This window comes from Eretmochelys imbricata, chromosome 10 (genome assembly GCF_965152235.1).
Source record: "Eretmochelys imbricata isolate rEreImb1 chromosome 10, rEreImb1.hap1, whole genome shotgun sequence".
NCBI classification, from domain to species: domain Eukaryota; kingdom Metazoa; phylum Chordata; order Testudines; family Cheloniidae; genus Eretmochelys; species Eretmochelys imbricata.
The window spans coordinates 58305637-58321976 of record NC_135581.1 but is presented as its reverse complement, the minus strand read 5'-3'; the positions used below and the strand labels follow the sequence as shown (position 1 = coordinate 58321976).

Sequence of the window (16340 nt, the reverse complement as noted above, 5' to 3'; positions counted from 1 at the left end):
GAGAACAGTGCTGATGGCCCATGCTGGGGTTATAAGTGTGACACTAACCTAGTCCAAAAAGAAAAGGAGTACTTGTGGCACCTTAGAGACTAACCAATTTATTTGAGCATGAGCTTTCGTGAGCTACAGCTCACTTCATCAGATACATTCATCAGATACAGAGTAACACGGCTGTTACTCTGTAACCTAGTCCAGTTTTATCTTTAACAACATCCTGCAAATGAATGGGATTGGTGGAAAAGCACAGAGGAGTCTTGCCTGACCATATCAGTAAAAAGTCGTTTTATGGAACTTGGGCTGTGACCTCACATGGAACAGAACTGCTAATGCTTTCTGTTGGACTGTCACAAATAGGTCCACTTTGGGAATCTGTCTGCTGAAAGATGTATTTGGCCAGATCAGGGCAAAGAGACCACTTATGGTGACTCGTAAATGATCTGCTCAGCTGGTCTGCTAGGTCATTCTATATTCCTGGCAGATATGATGCTTCTATATCTACTGAGCTGGCAATACACAACTCCCAGAGGAGAGTCACTTCTTGACAGAGTGGAGAAGAAATCCTCCCCCTGTTCGTTGAGGTAAAATATTGTCGCCTCAGTCCATCTCATTTGTGGCTGCATGCTTTGCATATCACTTTTAAAGATGACAAATATATCAATATAATTTCAGTGAAACTAGCACCTTTCATTTTCATGACCTGTTCAAATGTAGTCAGTAATTACTTGGTTTAACATATCCAGGTGTTTAACAGCTTTGAAGATTGAAGGCGCTATAAAAAGAACTATACTATATCAAAGACTAAAAAACTAGCATAACATGTTAGCAAACTGCTCTGGGACCACGGTGCCCCTAACCCTCAGTTCATAATGACTGCACAATCAACATACCCATTCCCTACCCAAAAAAAACCTCATGACAATCATTGCTGAAGTAACATCAGCTTGAACACATTAATAAAAATGAACTTATCCATCAAAACAGTCAGTGGTTTGGACTAATTTCAAGTGAAAATTGAAGGGAATCTAAAGAGTTCCACTGAATGGTAAGGAAAAACCCCTCAAAATTCTACTTGCCAAATAAGGCTCATTACCATCCTGAGCTTAAGTGATTGTCAGATAATTTATATGTTCCAAAGTTATGCCTGTAGTGGAGATGAAGACTTCTTACTCTGCAGTACCACCAGCACATTAAGAACATTTTAACTGAAAATGTGAATACTGGAATAAGACCAGTATGTTTTAGAATTAAAAATGTCCTTACTAATTGTCTCATCGTGACCAGCCTTTCCCTCTCCCCTTCACTGAAGAGGCTCTCTAAACTGTCAGTATTGTCAGGATGCGCACCCTTTTGCGACAGCATCTACTTTTGCGGCAGTAAGGTTATGGCATCCAGAAATTAATCTTGTTCCATGTTAACCCAGTGGTAACTGGAGTCCAGGGTACCATGCCTGAATGTAGTTGGGCTGTTCAGTAGTATATAATTAAAGGGGCTAATCCCCATTGCCACAGGCCTATAGTCTGAACTCAAGATAATTTGCTGAACGTTTTTCTTACCCAGCTCGTTCTAGCAAACTTGTTTAAGATTTATCAATTAAAAGCATTGATTTGGCTGTATGGTAACTACACTGCCACTTTTTTGGCTTAGTATGATTATTTTGCCTTCCTACTCTGCTTGCCCACTCTTCTGACTCCACTGCTAAAGGCAGCCATACAGTGCTGACTACACTGGCCAATTGGAGCCACTACATTCAGAAACATGCAGGATGAGCACAAAAAGCAGAGAACTGCTGCCACCAACAATTCCTGTCAGTCTCCTGGGGAGCAACTGCACTGCACCCACTGCAAACAGCATCCACTGGTCACTCAGGGCCCAACTGTGCAAGCCATCCCATAGGTGCCCTCTGTTGTCAGTGCTGACCAATGAAAATACCATTAGAAATACTCAATTAGGTGAGCACATTAAAAGATTGTTCAAAACATTTGGTTTAAGATAGGATTCTAGTTTTTGAAAATTTGCATTTTTGACAGTTATCAGATGTAGCCATCCTTACTTGTAAGTCAAAGACTGAAGCAAACGTATAGATGGTATTTTGCTACTGAAGTTTAAACCTTTTTATAATAGATATTAAATACTGAAATAGGGTCTTAAATAATCTTTGAATCAAATTAATCTTACAGACCACAAAAATATCCACAGGTCTAACCATGTGAAAGGCCTTTCGACTTACACACAGTTAAAAATTAAAAACTGTCATATATCACGTGTTTTAAAAACGGCTTTTTTCTAAAAGGCTACACATTCCAACAGAAGCTAATTCAGACACTTGACTTCAAACGGAATTATACGAAATGATTTGCAATAAAAATCTGAAAAAATCTTAGATTAGTGATAAACTGTGGAGCCTTTGAAAAACTGTTTTGAGTGTACCTGTAATATGATTTAGTAATATGCAGATGTAGTCATTTGTCCTCAAAAAGCACTTGAAAAATCCACTTGTTCACTCACCCATGGTGAGTAGCAATCTTTCCCAGGGGAGTGTCATCAATTTTTGCAGAATCTATGCAGAGGGGGGGTTAGTGGGTGTGGATGACAGACTGATGGAACAAGTTAGAAAAAAAAGTATAAGGAAGAGATAGTAAATTACCTTTTTTTAAATTCATTAAGTAGAAAGCTAATTGACAGTACAGTTAAACAGAAGACAGTTTATTATTCCTTTGAATATGCATGGGTCTTGGTTGTACCTGTATTTTTCACCCTGACTGGCAGACTTAATTCTGGGACTATGAGGTGTGAAGTAAATTTTTCAAATCCTGTCCTAAATTAAAATAATCAATTATTAATTAATGTCTAGCACAATAAACTCACCCTATAATAGAACTTCAGAGTTACCTATTTAAGATTATATTTGTTCTGCTGTTGGTATGTTGGCAATGTCTACGCTGAGAAGAGTCCTTTTCTTTTTCCCTAAAAGGCAATTTACCATTACTCTTCAATTTTTGGGACAGTTTCATTCCTTTGATCAAAGTTTCTACCTTTTTCAACGCAAGGTCAGGGACCCTACAGGAGCAAGGAGTTGAGCCAACACAAGAACTCAAGTAGATTTATAGTCCAGTTTGACAAAAAGAAAAGGAGTACTTGTGGCACCCTAGAGACTAACAAATTTATCTGAGCATAAGCTTTCGTGAGCTACAGCTCACTTCATTGGATGCAGTCCAGTTTGGAAGTTGCAACCTCAGGAGTTAATATGACAAAATACAGCTTCCTACGTTTAAGTTGCAGACTTCATGAAAGATTCAATCTTCCACTCGAGAATCATGAATTACCTTACAATGATCATTTGAGATTAAGGGATAAATCTGATTTACAAGATTGCTGTAGAAGCCTAGCTTTTCTTTCAACCTTAAAATTAAATGTAATATTAATAGCTCATCTTAAGTGATCATTCTCCTTACAGTGTGTATGATAACACCCATTTTTTCATGTTCTGTGTGTATATAAATCTCCCCACTGTATTTTCCACTGAATGCATCCGATGAAGTGAGCTGTAGCTCACGAAAGCTTATGCTCGAATAAATTGGTTAGTCTCTAAGGTGCTACAAGTACTCCTTTTCTTTTTGCAAATACAGACTAACACAGCTTCTACTCTGAAACCTGTCATTATGAAAAAAGGGTTTGAAACTACTGCTGGAGGGTTTATTAAAGGAAAGTGATCATAACAATAAGGCAATATTTGTGATCAAAAAGAAGTCTGTTAGAAAGTAAAATACTGCCAGTGAGATGGAGACCAATATCCCATATTAAGAGGTAAGGCATATAATGGAGTAAGTTAAACTCCTTTACAATCAAACTCCCTTACACATACTCACCCTCACATATCAGCAAATCAGTGTAAGTTACATTGGGGGTTCACAAACTCTTTCTTTCTGAGCCCCCCCCAACATTCTATAGAAACTCCACGGCCCACCTGTGCCACAACAACTGTTTTTCTGCATATAAAAGCCAGAGCCAACATTAGGGGGTAGCAAGCAGGGCAGCTGTCCGGGACCCCACGCCACAGGGGGCACTGCAAAGCTAAAATTGTTCAATCTTTGGCTTCAGCCCCGGGTGATGGGGCTTGGGGTCCCAGACTGCAATCCTGCATGGCGGGGCTTTGGCTTTCTGCCCTGGGCCCTAGCGAGTCTAATGCTAGCCAGGTTTGGTAGACGACCTGAAACCAGCCTGCAGATCCCTGGTTGAGAACCACTGAGTTACACCACATTGGAGTCCCTCTAGTGTCTCATTATTTCTGAATTCACTACCCTCCCAATAGGATACCGAGAGCATTAGGGGACCTACCTGAATGAGAATCAACTGGGTTTGCAAATCCTGGGCATATAAAAATAACTGTAGGCAGGTTAATTTTAAGTCTAACCTGTACTTCTTGCACATGCAATTTTTCATTTTCTCCTATTTCAGACCTTGAAAAAATAAAATAAGTTTTGTACTGTCTGCAAGGCAGCAATGTCAACTGATCTAAACAAAAAGATTTATGATTCTAAAGATTTAACAGGTTTCCGTATGTTACTCTGAACGGTCTTAATTTCCCTACTGAGCTGGTGTTTTATTATGTGTTAATTTTAAATCTCAAGCATTAAAGCTGCCAAACAAACGGTACTTAGGTGATTATCCAATTATAAAAACTTATTGTAATATCTGTTCCTGAAGTTGAAAAGGTTTTCTTTATTTGGTAAACTTATCGTATAAGAGCTTGTTTTAATTTATATTTACAAGTTAAGTGCTTTGTGTGGTTGTGGTGCACTGTGCATTTTGTTTTAGTACAAATATTGAAGCAGTAAGTTGTCAGAAAAACTATACACAGTAGTGAAAAAACGGTTACTTACTTTCTCGTAACTGTTGCTCGAGATGTGTGTTCACCTCCATTCCACATTAGGTGTGCGCGCGCGCTGCAAGCACAAGCATCGGAAACTTTTCCCCTTAGTGGCTCCCGTTGGGCCGGCAGGGCCCCCCGAGTGGCGCCACTGCGCCGTGCACATATACCCCTGCCGGCCCGACCCCCTCCAGTTCCTTCTTGCCGAGGGGTAGGAGGGTGGGTGGTGGCATGCACGTGAACAACACATCTCGAAGAACAACAGTTATGAGAAAGTAACCGTTTTTTCTTCGAGTGCTTGTTCCCATCCGTTCCATATTAGGTGAATCACAAGCTTACCTCTGGAGGAGGGTGGGAGTCATGGAGTAACTGATCCGAGGACTGCTCTGCCTACTGTCATGTCCTCTCTGGCCTGCTGGTTGACCGTGTAGTGGGTCATGAAGGTGTGCACCAAGAACCAGGTGGCTGCTCTGCAGATCTCCTGGATCGAGACCTACACTAGGAAAGCCATGGAAGTCGCTTGCACCCTGGTCAAGTGAGCAGTGATCACCGGGACCGGAACACCCACGAGCTCATAGCATGCCCAGATGCAGCTTGTAATCCAAGACGAGATCCGCTGCACTGACACCAGGAGGCCTTTCATCCTGTCAGCTATGCCCACGAACAGCTGCGTGGATTTTCAAAAGGGCTTTCAAGTTGGTGCACTCCAAATAGAATGCCAGCGCTCGATGGACATCCCAGGCTGCGGTGACTCGGATCTGTATGCGATTTTGGAAAAAACACCGGCAGACAAATGTCCTGGCCCAAATGGAATTGTGAGACCACCTTAGGGAGGAACTTGGGGCGCGGTCAGAGCTGCACCTTATCCTTGTGAAATACTGTATATGGTGGCTCAGAGGTGAGAGCCCTCAGCTCAGATACCCTTCTGGCCGAGGTAATGACCACCAGAAATGCCACCTTCCAGGAAAGGTGGAGGAGGGAGCAGGTAGCGAGGGGCTCGAAAGTGGGTCCCATGAGCTTAGAGAGGACCAAGTTAAGGTTCCATGGAGGGACTGGGGGCATGAGTACAGAAACATCCTCTCCAATCCTTTAAGGAACCGTCCCACCACTGGGTGGAAAAACACCAAGCCCCTCGAAAACCCCGGATGGAAGGCCGAGATGGCCGCCAGGTGCACTCTGAGTGAGGACGGGGCCAGCCCCTGTTGCTTGAGGTGCAGGAGGTACTCTAGGATGGCTTGCACCGGGGCCTGGCATGGCTGCACCTGTCGGGACTCTCACCAACATGAGAACCTTTTCCACTTGGCCATATAGGTAGCCCTGGTAGGGGGCTTTCTGCTGCCAAGCAGAATCTGCTGCACGGGAAGGGAGCACTGGCTCGCCAGGGCGTTTAGCCACAGAGCCTCCAAGCCATCAGGTGCAGTGATTGTAGGTCGGGGTGGAGAAGCCGTCTGCTCTCCTGTGTAATGAGGTCCTGGTGTAGGGGCAGGACTACTGGGGCCTCCATTGACAGCTCTAGGAGCTATGTGTACCAGTGCTGGCTGGCCCAGGCTCGGGCGATGAGGATCACCACCGCCCTGTCCCTGTGCACCTTGAGCAGGACGTTGTGCATCAAGGGGAGCGGGGGGAAGGCATACATCAAGTCCCCTCTCCACGGGAATCGCAAACATGTCCGCAAGCGAGCCCGGGCTGCAGCCCTGGAACAAGCAGAACCGCGGGACTGGGTGTTGGCCCTGATGGCAAACAGGTCTACCCAGGGAAACCCCCGCCTGCTGAAGAGCGAAAGCACGACGTCCGCCCTGAGCGTTCACTCGGGCATGTGGTACGTCCTGCTCTGGGAGTCCGCCAGCTCTTTTTGTACCCCTGGGAGATAGGACACCTCGAAGTGAATTGCATGTGCTATGCAAAGGTCCCAGAGGAGGAGAGCCTTGCGACAGAGTGGCAAGGAACGAGCCAAGCCATGCTTGTTTATATAAAACATGGCAGTAGTGTTGTCTGTCAGAACTGTCACACTGTGATCACTCAGAGTGGTGTGAAAGGTCTGGCAGGTGAGACAAACCACCCTGAGCTCCTTCACATTGATATGGAACAACCGCTCTGCTCTGGACCGCAACCCCTTGAGTCATGAGGTCCCCCAGGTAAGCCCCCCACCTGTGGTCTGAAACATCCATCACCAGTGTCAGGTCTGGTTGTGGGGCGGCAAAGGGGATACCTTCACAAACCACAGGCTGGGACTGCCATCACAGCAGGGAGTCCAGCACGTCCCTTAGCACTGTCACTACCAAGTCCTCAGATCGGCCCACTAGAAGCCAGTCGTCGAGGTACGGATACACCCGGATTCTCTGCCTCTGTAAGAAGGCTGCCACCACCGCATTGCACTTCGTGAACACCCTTGGGGCCACAGCTAGACCGAACGGGAGAACTGCAAACTGGTAATGTTCTTGGCCCACGGTGAAGTGTAGGAACCGTCGATGTGCTGGGTAGATGGCGATATGAAAGTACGCGTCCTTCATGTTGAGGGCAGCGTACCAGTCCCCCAGATCCAGGGAAGGGATGATGGTGCCCAGAGAGACCATGTGGAACCGGGCCTTGACCAGGAACTTGTTGAGCCCACGCAGGTCTAGGATGGGGCGAAGGCCCCCTTTGGCCTTGGGGACGAGGAAGTACCGGAGGTAGAGCCCCTTCCCCCTTAGGCCATGCGGTACCGCTTCTACCGCCACCGCCTCTAGCAGCGAGAGGACTTCCTTCTCTAGGAGATGCTCATGAGAGGGGTCCCTGAAGAGGGATGGGGAAAGGGGGTGGGAGGGAGGCGAACTGCAGCGAGTACCTGTTCCGTACCGCACCGTGAGTAAGACCCAACCTGTCTGACGTAATGGTGGACCATGCACGGGAGAAATGGGACAGGTGGTTCAGAAAACAAAGGGACAGATCCGGTGACTGGTCTGGTACGCTGTCCCTGAGCACACCTTCAAAAGCCTGGCTTAGTGCCCGGCTGGGGTTTGTGCTGGCCTTCGTTCTGGCCCGGCGCATTATTGTTACCATTGTTGCGCTGTCGCCTGTTATCCTTGCCTCGCCTACGGTAAGGCTCGTGCTGAAGGCGAGGCTGGTACTGGCATTGAGGGGGAGGCTGCAGCTTAAAGGGCTTCTTCTGGATCGCTGGGGTGTGCATACCCAGCAACTTAAGTGTAGCTTGCGAGTCCTTGACGCTGTGCAGCCTCATGTCTGTCTGGTCCGAGAAGAGCCCTGACCCTTTGAAGGGGAGGTCCTGGAGTGCGTTCTGGATCTTGGGCGGCAGACCTGACTCCTGGAGCCACGCCAAGCGCCTCTTGACCACCCCCTGACCCGACTGTTCTAGCCGCTGCGTCTGCCGAATCCAGGGAGGCCTGGAGAGAGGTCTTGGCTACTGCCTTGCCCTCGTCCACCAGGGCTGTGAACTCCTGTTGGGAACCTTGCGGGAGGTTGTCCTTAAACTTCTCCACCACCGCACAGGAGTTGAAATTGTGCCTGTTGAGGATGGTCTGCTGGTTCGCAGTCCTCAACTGAAGGCCCGCAGATGAGTACATCTTTCTACCAAAAAGGTCTAGGCATTTCGCCTCCTTGGCCTTAGTGGCCAGGGCCTGCTGTCCATGGCGCTCCCTTTCATTTACCGCTGAGACCACTAGGGAGCATGGACTCGGGGTGGCAGAACAGGAACTCATAGCCTTTAGAAGGGGCAAAATATTTATGCTCCACTCCCTTGGCTGTTGGAGTACTGGAGGCTGGGGTCTGCCATACAGTCGTCTTGTAGATGGACTGAATGGTCTTAATGAGCGGGAGTGCTATTCTGGATGGACCTTTGGGGCTCAAAATGTCCACCATGGGGTCCTCCTGCTCAACTGTCTCCTTGGCCTGCAAACCCAAGTTCTGGGCAACCCTGCGCAGCAATTCCTGGTGGGCTCTATGGTCTATTGGTGGAAGGCCGGACACCTCTGAACCCACCACCGCCATATTCGGGGAAGACGAGGAGGTTAAGCTGCTGCTCAACCCCCTCCAGTTGGTCTTCCTGCTGCCCTTCTCCCGTGGGAAGGGCTTCCGGCTCAGGCCGGGGCAGGAGTCTACGGGATAACACCAGACTCTGTGCCAGTCTCTCCCATTTATCCTGGGGGGAAGCTGGAGGTCTGGAAACTGTAGCCTCCAGCACCTTCTGGCATCAGTGCACGGACCAGGACCGCTGCACTGAGTAACTTGCCCTTGATGCTCCTGATAGGCCCAGGGGGTCCAGAAGGGCCAATGGCCTGGCGGCCCCCACTGGGGTTGCCAGCCCACCTGAGGGTCCCTGCTGCCTGGGGCCTGGTGCAGCTAGCTATAGTGGCCAGAGTCGGTGCCAGACTGCAGCGATGCCGATCACAAAGGCCATGGCGGTGCCAATGATCTGCACCGGGGGGAGAACGAGCAGCTCCTGGCTGAGTGGGAGCAGTACCGGTATCCCCGGGACCGGGACTGTCTGAGGGAGTCCTCTGGCAAGGGCTGTCTCAGCACCAGGAGGAGTTGGTCTCTGGGTAGTGCCAGAGTGTGGCGTGCCCCTTCCGATGCCTCCCTGCGCTGACCCACTGCTGGTGCCGCAACCTCCTTCTGGGCTGCTGGCAACTGTGAGTCTGCGGAGTCGGAGCTCGACCGGGACCAACTTCAGGAGCGGTGCTGGGACGGTGCCCTTGAGCAGCACACCACTGCCAGCTTACCCCTCGATAGCACCCAAGACATGGGTGCCGGAGGGTTCTCCCCATATGGGAGGGGGCTCGCCACCGACAGCTCGATGAGGTCCTTTACAGCCTCAAAGGTGCCAGGCGTACAGGGCTGATCCATTATGCCCTATAGCCCATTGTCCGCACTGAGCTCACTTAGGTCCGGGCTTGGTGGGACTTGTGCTGCCGGGATCGCCGGTGTCAGAGCTGGTGCCTCGGCCTTCCTGCTCTTATCGGCGCTCGGTGCCTTGGAAGGTGCCAGCCTCCTATGTGGGGAATGACCGCGCCTTCATTTTGGCTGCGCAGGGGACGGCACCGGGGAGGACGAGCGGTGCCGGGGCCTAGCCTGGCACTCTGGGGCCAACAGTTTATGGTGCTTAGCTGGTGCCAGGTCTCTCGATGGCTCCGCGGCACTATGCACTGAGGAAACCTGAGCCAGCATTGGGCACTCTGGGCCTGGTGGCTGCAATGCACCCTCCATCAACAGCTGCTTTAGACAAAAGCCTCTTTCTTTCCTTGTTCTCGGCTTAAACGCCTCGGAATCCTACACACTTCAGTTTGATGTCCTTCCCTCAGGCAACGTAGACATGAGTCATGGGGGTCACTAACTGGCATAGGTTTGCGGCATGTGGCGCAAGCCTTGAAGCCGTGGGCCTGCGGCATGCCCTGCAGCAGGTGCTAGAAGCCTCCAAGCACCTAATGACTTAAGTGTCCACAATAGGTATGTTAACAAACTGATAACAGCTACTCTAAAGGCTAAGGGACTGCTCTTCTACGAGAGGGAGAGAGATTGTTCCAATGCTGCCACGGACGGTAAGAAGGAACTGGAGGGGGTCGGGCCAGCAGGGGTATATATGCACAGCGCAGTGGTGCCACTCGGGGGGCCCTGCCAGGAGCTGCTAAGGGGAAAAGTTTCCGACGCTCAGGCAGACAGCGCACGCACACCTAAACGTGAAATGGACATGAACAAGCACTCGAAGAAGAACAATAGTTATATAGGTTTCAGAGTAACAGCCGTGTTAGTCTGTATTCGCAAAAAGAAATGGAGTACTTGTGGCACCTTAGAGACTAACCAATTTATTTGAGCATGAGCTTTCGTGAGCTACAGCTCACTTCATCAGATGCATACAGTATGCATCTGATGAAGTGAGCTGTAGCTCACGAAAGCTCATGCTCAAATAAATTGGTTAGTCTCTAAGGTGCCACAAGTACTCCATTTCTTTTTGCGAATAGTTATATACTGGACACTACTAGCAGAGACTACTTATCTAAATATCAGTTCAATTAAAATGACTCAAATGTAAAGAGATGTAAACGTCTTTGGTCTTAGTGTTATTAAGCAGAATTCTACAGATCAAAAGACAGATCACACTGAAGCCAGCCGGCCATACTTGAATACTCTGATTCTTCACACATTGTTTTCCTACCAATGCCACCAGCAAGTTTTCTGGACACTGAGCTGAAGGGTATTTTGATTCTTCTCTATGCAGGGAACTGATAGCAGTTAAAAATCAAGTAATGAAGTAGTATTACAGCCCTAGCCTGTACATCAGATATTTCTGTAGAGAAAAACCAGCTCTAAATGCACCACGAGCCCAGGAAAGCAGTTACAATATGAGGTCCTCTGCATCTTCACCCACAAACAAGAACTTTTCTCAGCAGTAGCCTCTGATCCTCGAAAAGCCCCAGAAGGAAACAGAGCCACAGAAAACAAAAGTTTTGTAGGTGGTATCAGAGCTGTTCAATTAAGTTTATGAAACACCCATCTGGTATCGTTAGATTTTTGCTCTGGAAAAATTTCAGCAAGTTACAGCAATTAATTCATGAAGTTGTTCTAAGCGTTCAAACCTTTATAAAGAATTATTTTGATAAGTGCATGTACATGAAAGCAGAAACTTTTTTTTTAAAATAATGCAAGAAAATGTAAACAGCAAGGTATTGTTCTGAATTGGAATGTTAAACAAAAATTGAACAGCAAGTTGAAATTTAATTAGTTTTCAATATTTTGAAATATTCATAAATTAGTATTCCAATAATATTCTTTAATTTTCAATAAATATTTTGAGATACATTTACCATTAGCACAAGTGTAAAAGTGCTTCTCCCCATCTAAAAAGAATAGCTTTGTTCTCCTTACAAAAACATCTCGTGTAGAAAGTCTTTGGATAATTGCTTAGAATTACAATTTTTCATACTTCTGCAATATTTTAATGGTATGTTATAAAAGTCACTATGCCTAAGAAATAAGCCAAGGTCTTCAAAGTCAATTTAAAAGGGTAAAGCTTCTGAAATGAGAATTAAAGCACTGTAATAAAAACATATAGATGCGCCACACTTCTACAGGTTTCAGAGGAGCAGCCATATTAGTCTGTATCCGCAAAAAGAAAAGGAGTACTTGTGGCACCTTAGAGACTAACCAATTTATTTGAGCATAAGCTTTCGTGAGCTACAGCTCACTTCATCGGATGATAGCTCACGAAAGCTCATGCTCAAATAAACTGGTTAGTCTCTAAGGTGCCACAAGTACTCCTTTTCTTTTTGCGAATACAGACTAACACAGCTGTTACTCTGAAACCAAGCTAAGATAAGAATTCAGCCAGGGAATGAGGTTTTAATATATAAATTCCCCCGCTAATGCCCCAGTCTTACAACTGGCTCCTTGCAGGCAGACCACTACACACAGGCAGAGCCTTAAAGTAGGTCTACACTACAAACACTTCAGCAGCATGGCTGTGGTGCTGCAATGTAGACACTTGCTACAGCAACAGAAGGATTTCCATCGCTGTAGTAAATCTATCCCCTCAAAGGTGGTAGCTAGGTCTGTGGAAGAATTCTTCCATCAATCTAATGGTGTCTGTACTTGGGCTTATGCTATGTCTACATTGAAACCGCTTCAGCAGCACAATTGCAGCTATGCCGCTGTAGCACTTCAGTTTAGACACTCACTACAGCGACAGGGGGGTTCTCTCACTGCTGTTGTTAATCCTCCTCCCCCAATAAGCAGTAAGTAGGTTGATGGAAGAATTCTTCCATCAACTTAGCACCATCTACAACTGGGGTTAGGTCACCTAACCCCTACAGAGCTCAGGGTGTGGATTTTTCATGCTCCTCAGAAACGTGGCTGGGTTGACCTAAGTTTTAGGTGTAGACCAAGGACTTGTCTGGTGCAGCCCATTGCAGACTCAGGGTCTATGTTTCAAGACATTTCACCTAAACCCTACAAGCTCAAATGGGTCTGCACTCAAGATGACTTTTGCAAACAGATCATAAGAGACATCTTTTCTGGGTGGTATTTTTTTAAGTGCCAGTTTACTGTAGTTAAGTGGAGAGGGAGAATATTGCACAAAGTGTATTTACAATCTTTGCTAGCATGATTTAACAACAATCAGTGCTTAAACCTCTGAAACACACCAAGCAGTAATTTTTAATGTATATTCAGAACAGAGTTATGACTGAATATCAAAGAAATCAGTTCATACAATAGCAAATGTAAAAAACTGTAAACAGATTTATTCCATATTACCATAAAAATAAGTTTTGTATAAAACAAAATCTATATTCATAGTTAGGAATCCCAAGGCTGAATATGTGCCCTTAACCCATCCACCGACCTATGTACATAATGATTTCTTGATCCAATATCTGTTTACCTAAGTTGGCAAACGTCACCCACAACATTGAATTGCTTGTTTTTGTGGCTGAAACTCCAGCACCACCAGTTTTAAAGAGTGTCATAATTTTATAACACTTAATTGTTTTGAATGCATTCTTAAACTAAAGGGCAAAGATTAAATATACACACAATGCTCAGTGTAGAAATTAACGTAAGAATTACCAGACCAGACATATCTAGTCCACTATTCAGCCTGCAGCAGCAGGCAGTACCGCATGTTTTAGGAGAAGGTGCAAAAATCCCAATTGGGCAATTTTGTACTAACCTGCTGTGATTACTTAGAGATCTACATAACACTTCTGAATTGTGGTTGATTTGATGAAGTTTCTGCATCACTAAATGTCTCAGGGGATGTATAGTCAGTCATCTGCTCTCAGGGCTGGTGTCGTGTCTCTCCCAGACCAGGAGCAATGGATAGTCATCATCAAAAACAGCTCTTACTCAAGAGGGAGCACCTTAGGACAATGGAAATGCTGAAGTCTATGGGAACCTGTTCAACCAAGTTTGTTCACAGAGTGGGGGTTTGGAGCAGTGGCTTTTCTCCATAAGGGACACAAAAACCAGGGGATAGGCTACACTGAAAACATCAATGCTGAATGACTCTGCCCTATTGGAACAACGTGTTTTCTTCCAGTAGGCCCTTGACTTTAAACGTCTCTATACACATAACAAAACAGGGAGGGGAGCTGAAGCACACAGGCAAGAGGGGGACTCTTCTAAGCAAGAGGCCAGACCATCGCAACATGCAAGAGTTCAGCAAACTTTTCCAGTCACCCTCTCCGCTAATGGACCGCGGGTTAAGAGGGCCATGCTGAAATATCTTAAGATAGCTATATAAATATATATACACACACCCCCCCCCCCCCAGGATTACATACATATTCACAGTGTCCCAAATACTGCAGGCCTAGCTGTTAACGGTGCTTTGCAAGAATATAAACTCAAATGTGTAATCTAATAAAAACACTACTACTACTACTACACAGGGGTGAAAGTAACTCAGGACACTTACTGGTATGGGGGCGGCTCTGGCGCCTAGAAGGGGCAGGGCTAGGGGTCAGTATCCCCCAGCCAGCCCTTCCAGGCTGCCTGGTCTGCGCCGCCTGGGGTTCCCGTGGCGATTTAAAGGGCCCGGGGCTCTGGATGCCACTGCTACAGTAGCAGTGTCTGGAGCCCTGGGCCCTTTTAAATCACCAGCGCCAGGGCAGCTGCTCCCTTTGCCCCCTCACCCCCCATCGGCGGCGGCTGAGGGGGGCAAAAGGGGCAGGGACCTTAAAGCGCTGCAGGGTCCTCTGCCGCGGCAGCGCTTTAATGTTGGTGCACCCCACCCCCACCCCCTGCTGGCGGCCCAGTGCTGCCGCAGCAAAGGACCATCCTTAAAGTGCTGCCACGGCAGCGTTTTAACGTCCCTGCCCTTTTTGCCTCCCATGTTGGCGGCCCTTAAAGCGCTGCCGCAGCAAAGGACCATCCACAGCAGCACTTTAACGTCGCTGCCCCTTCTCCCCCTGTTGGCAGTGTTTCCGCCCCGCACTTCCTGTCCATTTCTAGGTCAGTGAGTTAGTGAACAAATCTGTAGTGCTACACAGCAAGTTCCTGTACCGCGCGTTAACGAGTCTCGCGTGTTAAATAGGTAGCGCTGGGAGGTATGGTGCTACCGCGCGTTAAGTGGATTCGCATGTAAATGGGCCTGTACTGTAAACCTGTATTGACCTAGATACATCACTCGGGGGCGTGAAAAATTCACACTCCCGAGAGACATAAAATTAAGCTGACCTAAGCCCCAGTAGTGACGCCATTAGGTTGACAAAAGAATTCTTCCCTCAACCTAGCTACATCTCTCAAGGAGATAGATTTACTATAGTTATAGCCGACAGAGCTAGCTTTAGCATCTTATTTCACTTTGCAGTAATTCAAGGAACCTACAGGCCCATATCCTGCAAGATTTAGCTTAAGCAGTTAACATAAGGTATAAATTATCATAAGGCTTTGAGGCCTGTGAACTCTGGCATAAATAAATGGCAAAGTCACTCTGAGTTTTGGGGAACTGGGAATAGTGTGCTTAAGGGAAGGGGCTGTCTAAAATGCTACCAGGTTACCACGGGAATGCTGAGCTGATACTAGGCTTGGATATGTTCGGATAGATTGTCAGCAGATGCTTAGCCATGGATTTGCCCTGGCAATTAATTGATGTATATAATAATAAGCTAAAATCATTAATATACTTATCTATAGGGTAAAAGTTGGATATGGACAAGGGATGCTGAGCATTTGAATGAATATTCATGACAGCCCCTGGGCCCTACAATAGGCCAAACCACCACATAAAGGGGGTCATTGTCGTCCGTCAATCTGGACCATCGGACTTGTTTGGCATGCCAGGGTCAGAGCAGGTTGTCTCTTACCATCAGATCCCCAAGCAAGGGTATGACTATATGAGTATATATATGTGAGGAACGGCACAAGATATCACCATAAATCTGTATTTTTGCTATCTTTTTATCCGGTTTGGAGCTTGGTGGTGGTTTTACTAATTGTGTTCACAAAAGGTGTTAAAGCTTTGCTTTGCCCTCAGCCTGAGTGTCTACATTATGTACTCTGGGGTTCCCAGCCAGATATTGAACTCAATAACCTTGATTCTGTCATGCAAAATCCTGGGACTAGAACCTACGGTACCCTCTTTAAATTAGTATTAATGGGAAATCAATAATAATTGATAACTACTAAAGAATTGGGCAACACAGCAAGAGAAAAACCCCTTCCGTCGCATAGCTGTAGAACTGTGCTGCTGTAGCACTTGTAGTATAGACAGTCTCAGAGCAAATTTGACCATAAAAATCAGGAAGTGCAAAAGTTATGTTAAATGCATGTTATTTTTAAAAGAAAGTGCTACCGGCAGGACCAGAGTTTTTCAAATCTTTGCAGCACAGTGCTAGTTTTCTCCCACACCCCCCATTTATCTACAATGACACTATGGAACTACCTAATTTTCTCCGGCAACATGGAATTAGGTAACTTTAGTTTTCAGTTATGTTTTCATGCACAAGAATAGAAAATGCATTTTTAGTGGCTTACAAAATTCAGT

General features: G+C 46.6%; 1 protein-coding gene across 1 annotated transcript in view; it reads right to left on the bottom strand.

Moving 5' to 3' along the window:
- The window catches only part of ADAM10 (ADAM metallopeptidase domain 10), a 126119-nt gene that overhangs the window by 70654 nt on the left and 39125 nt on the right, over nucleotides 1-16340 (bottom strand). The window lies entirely within an intron of this gene.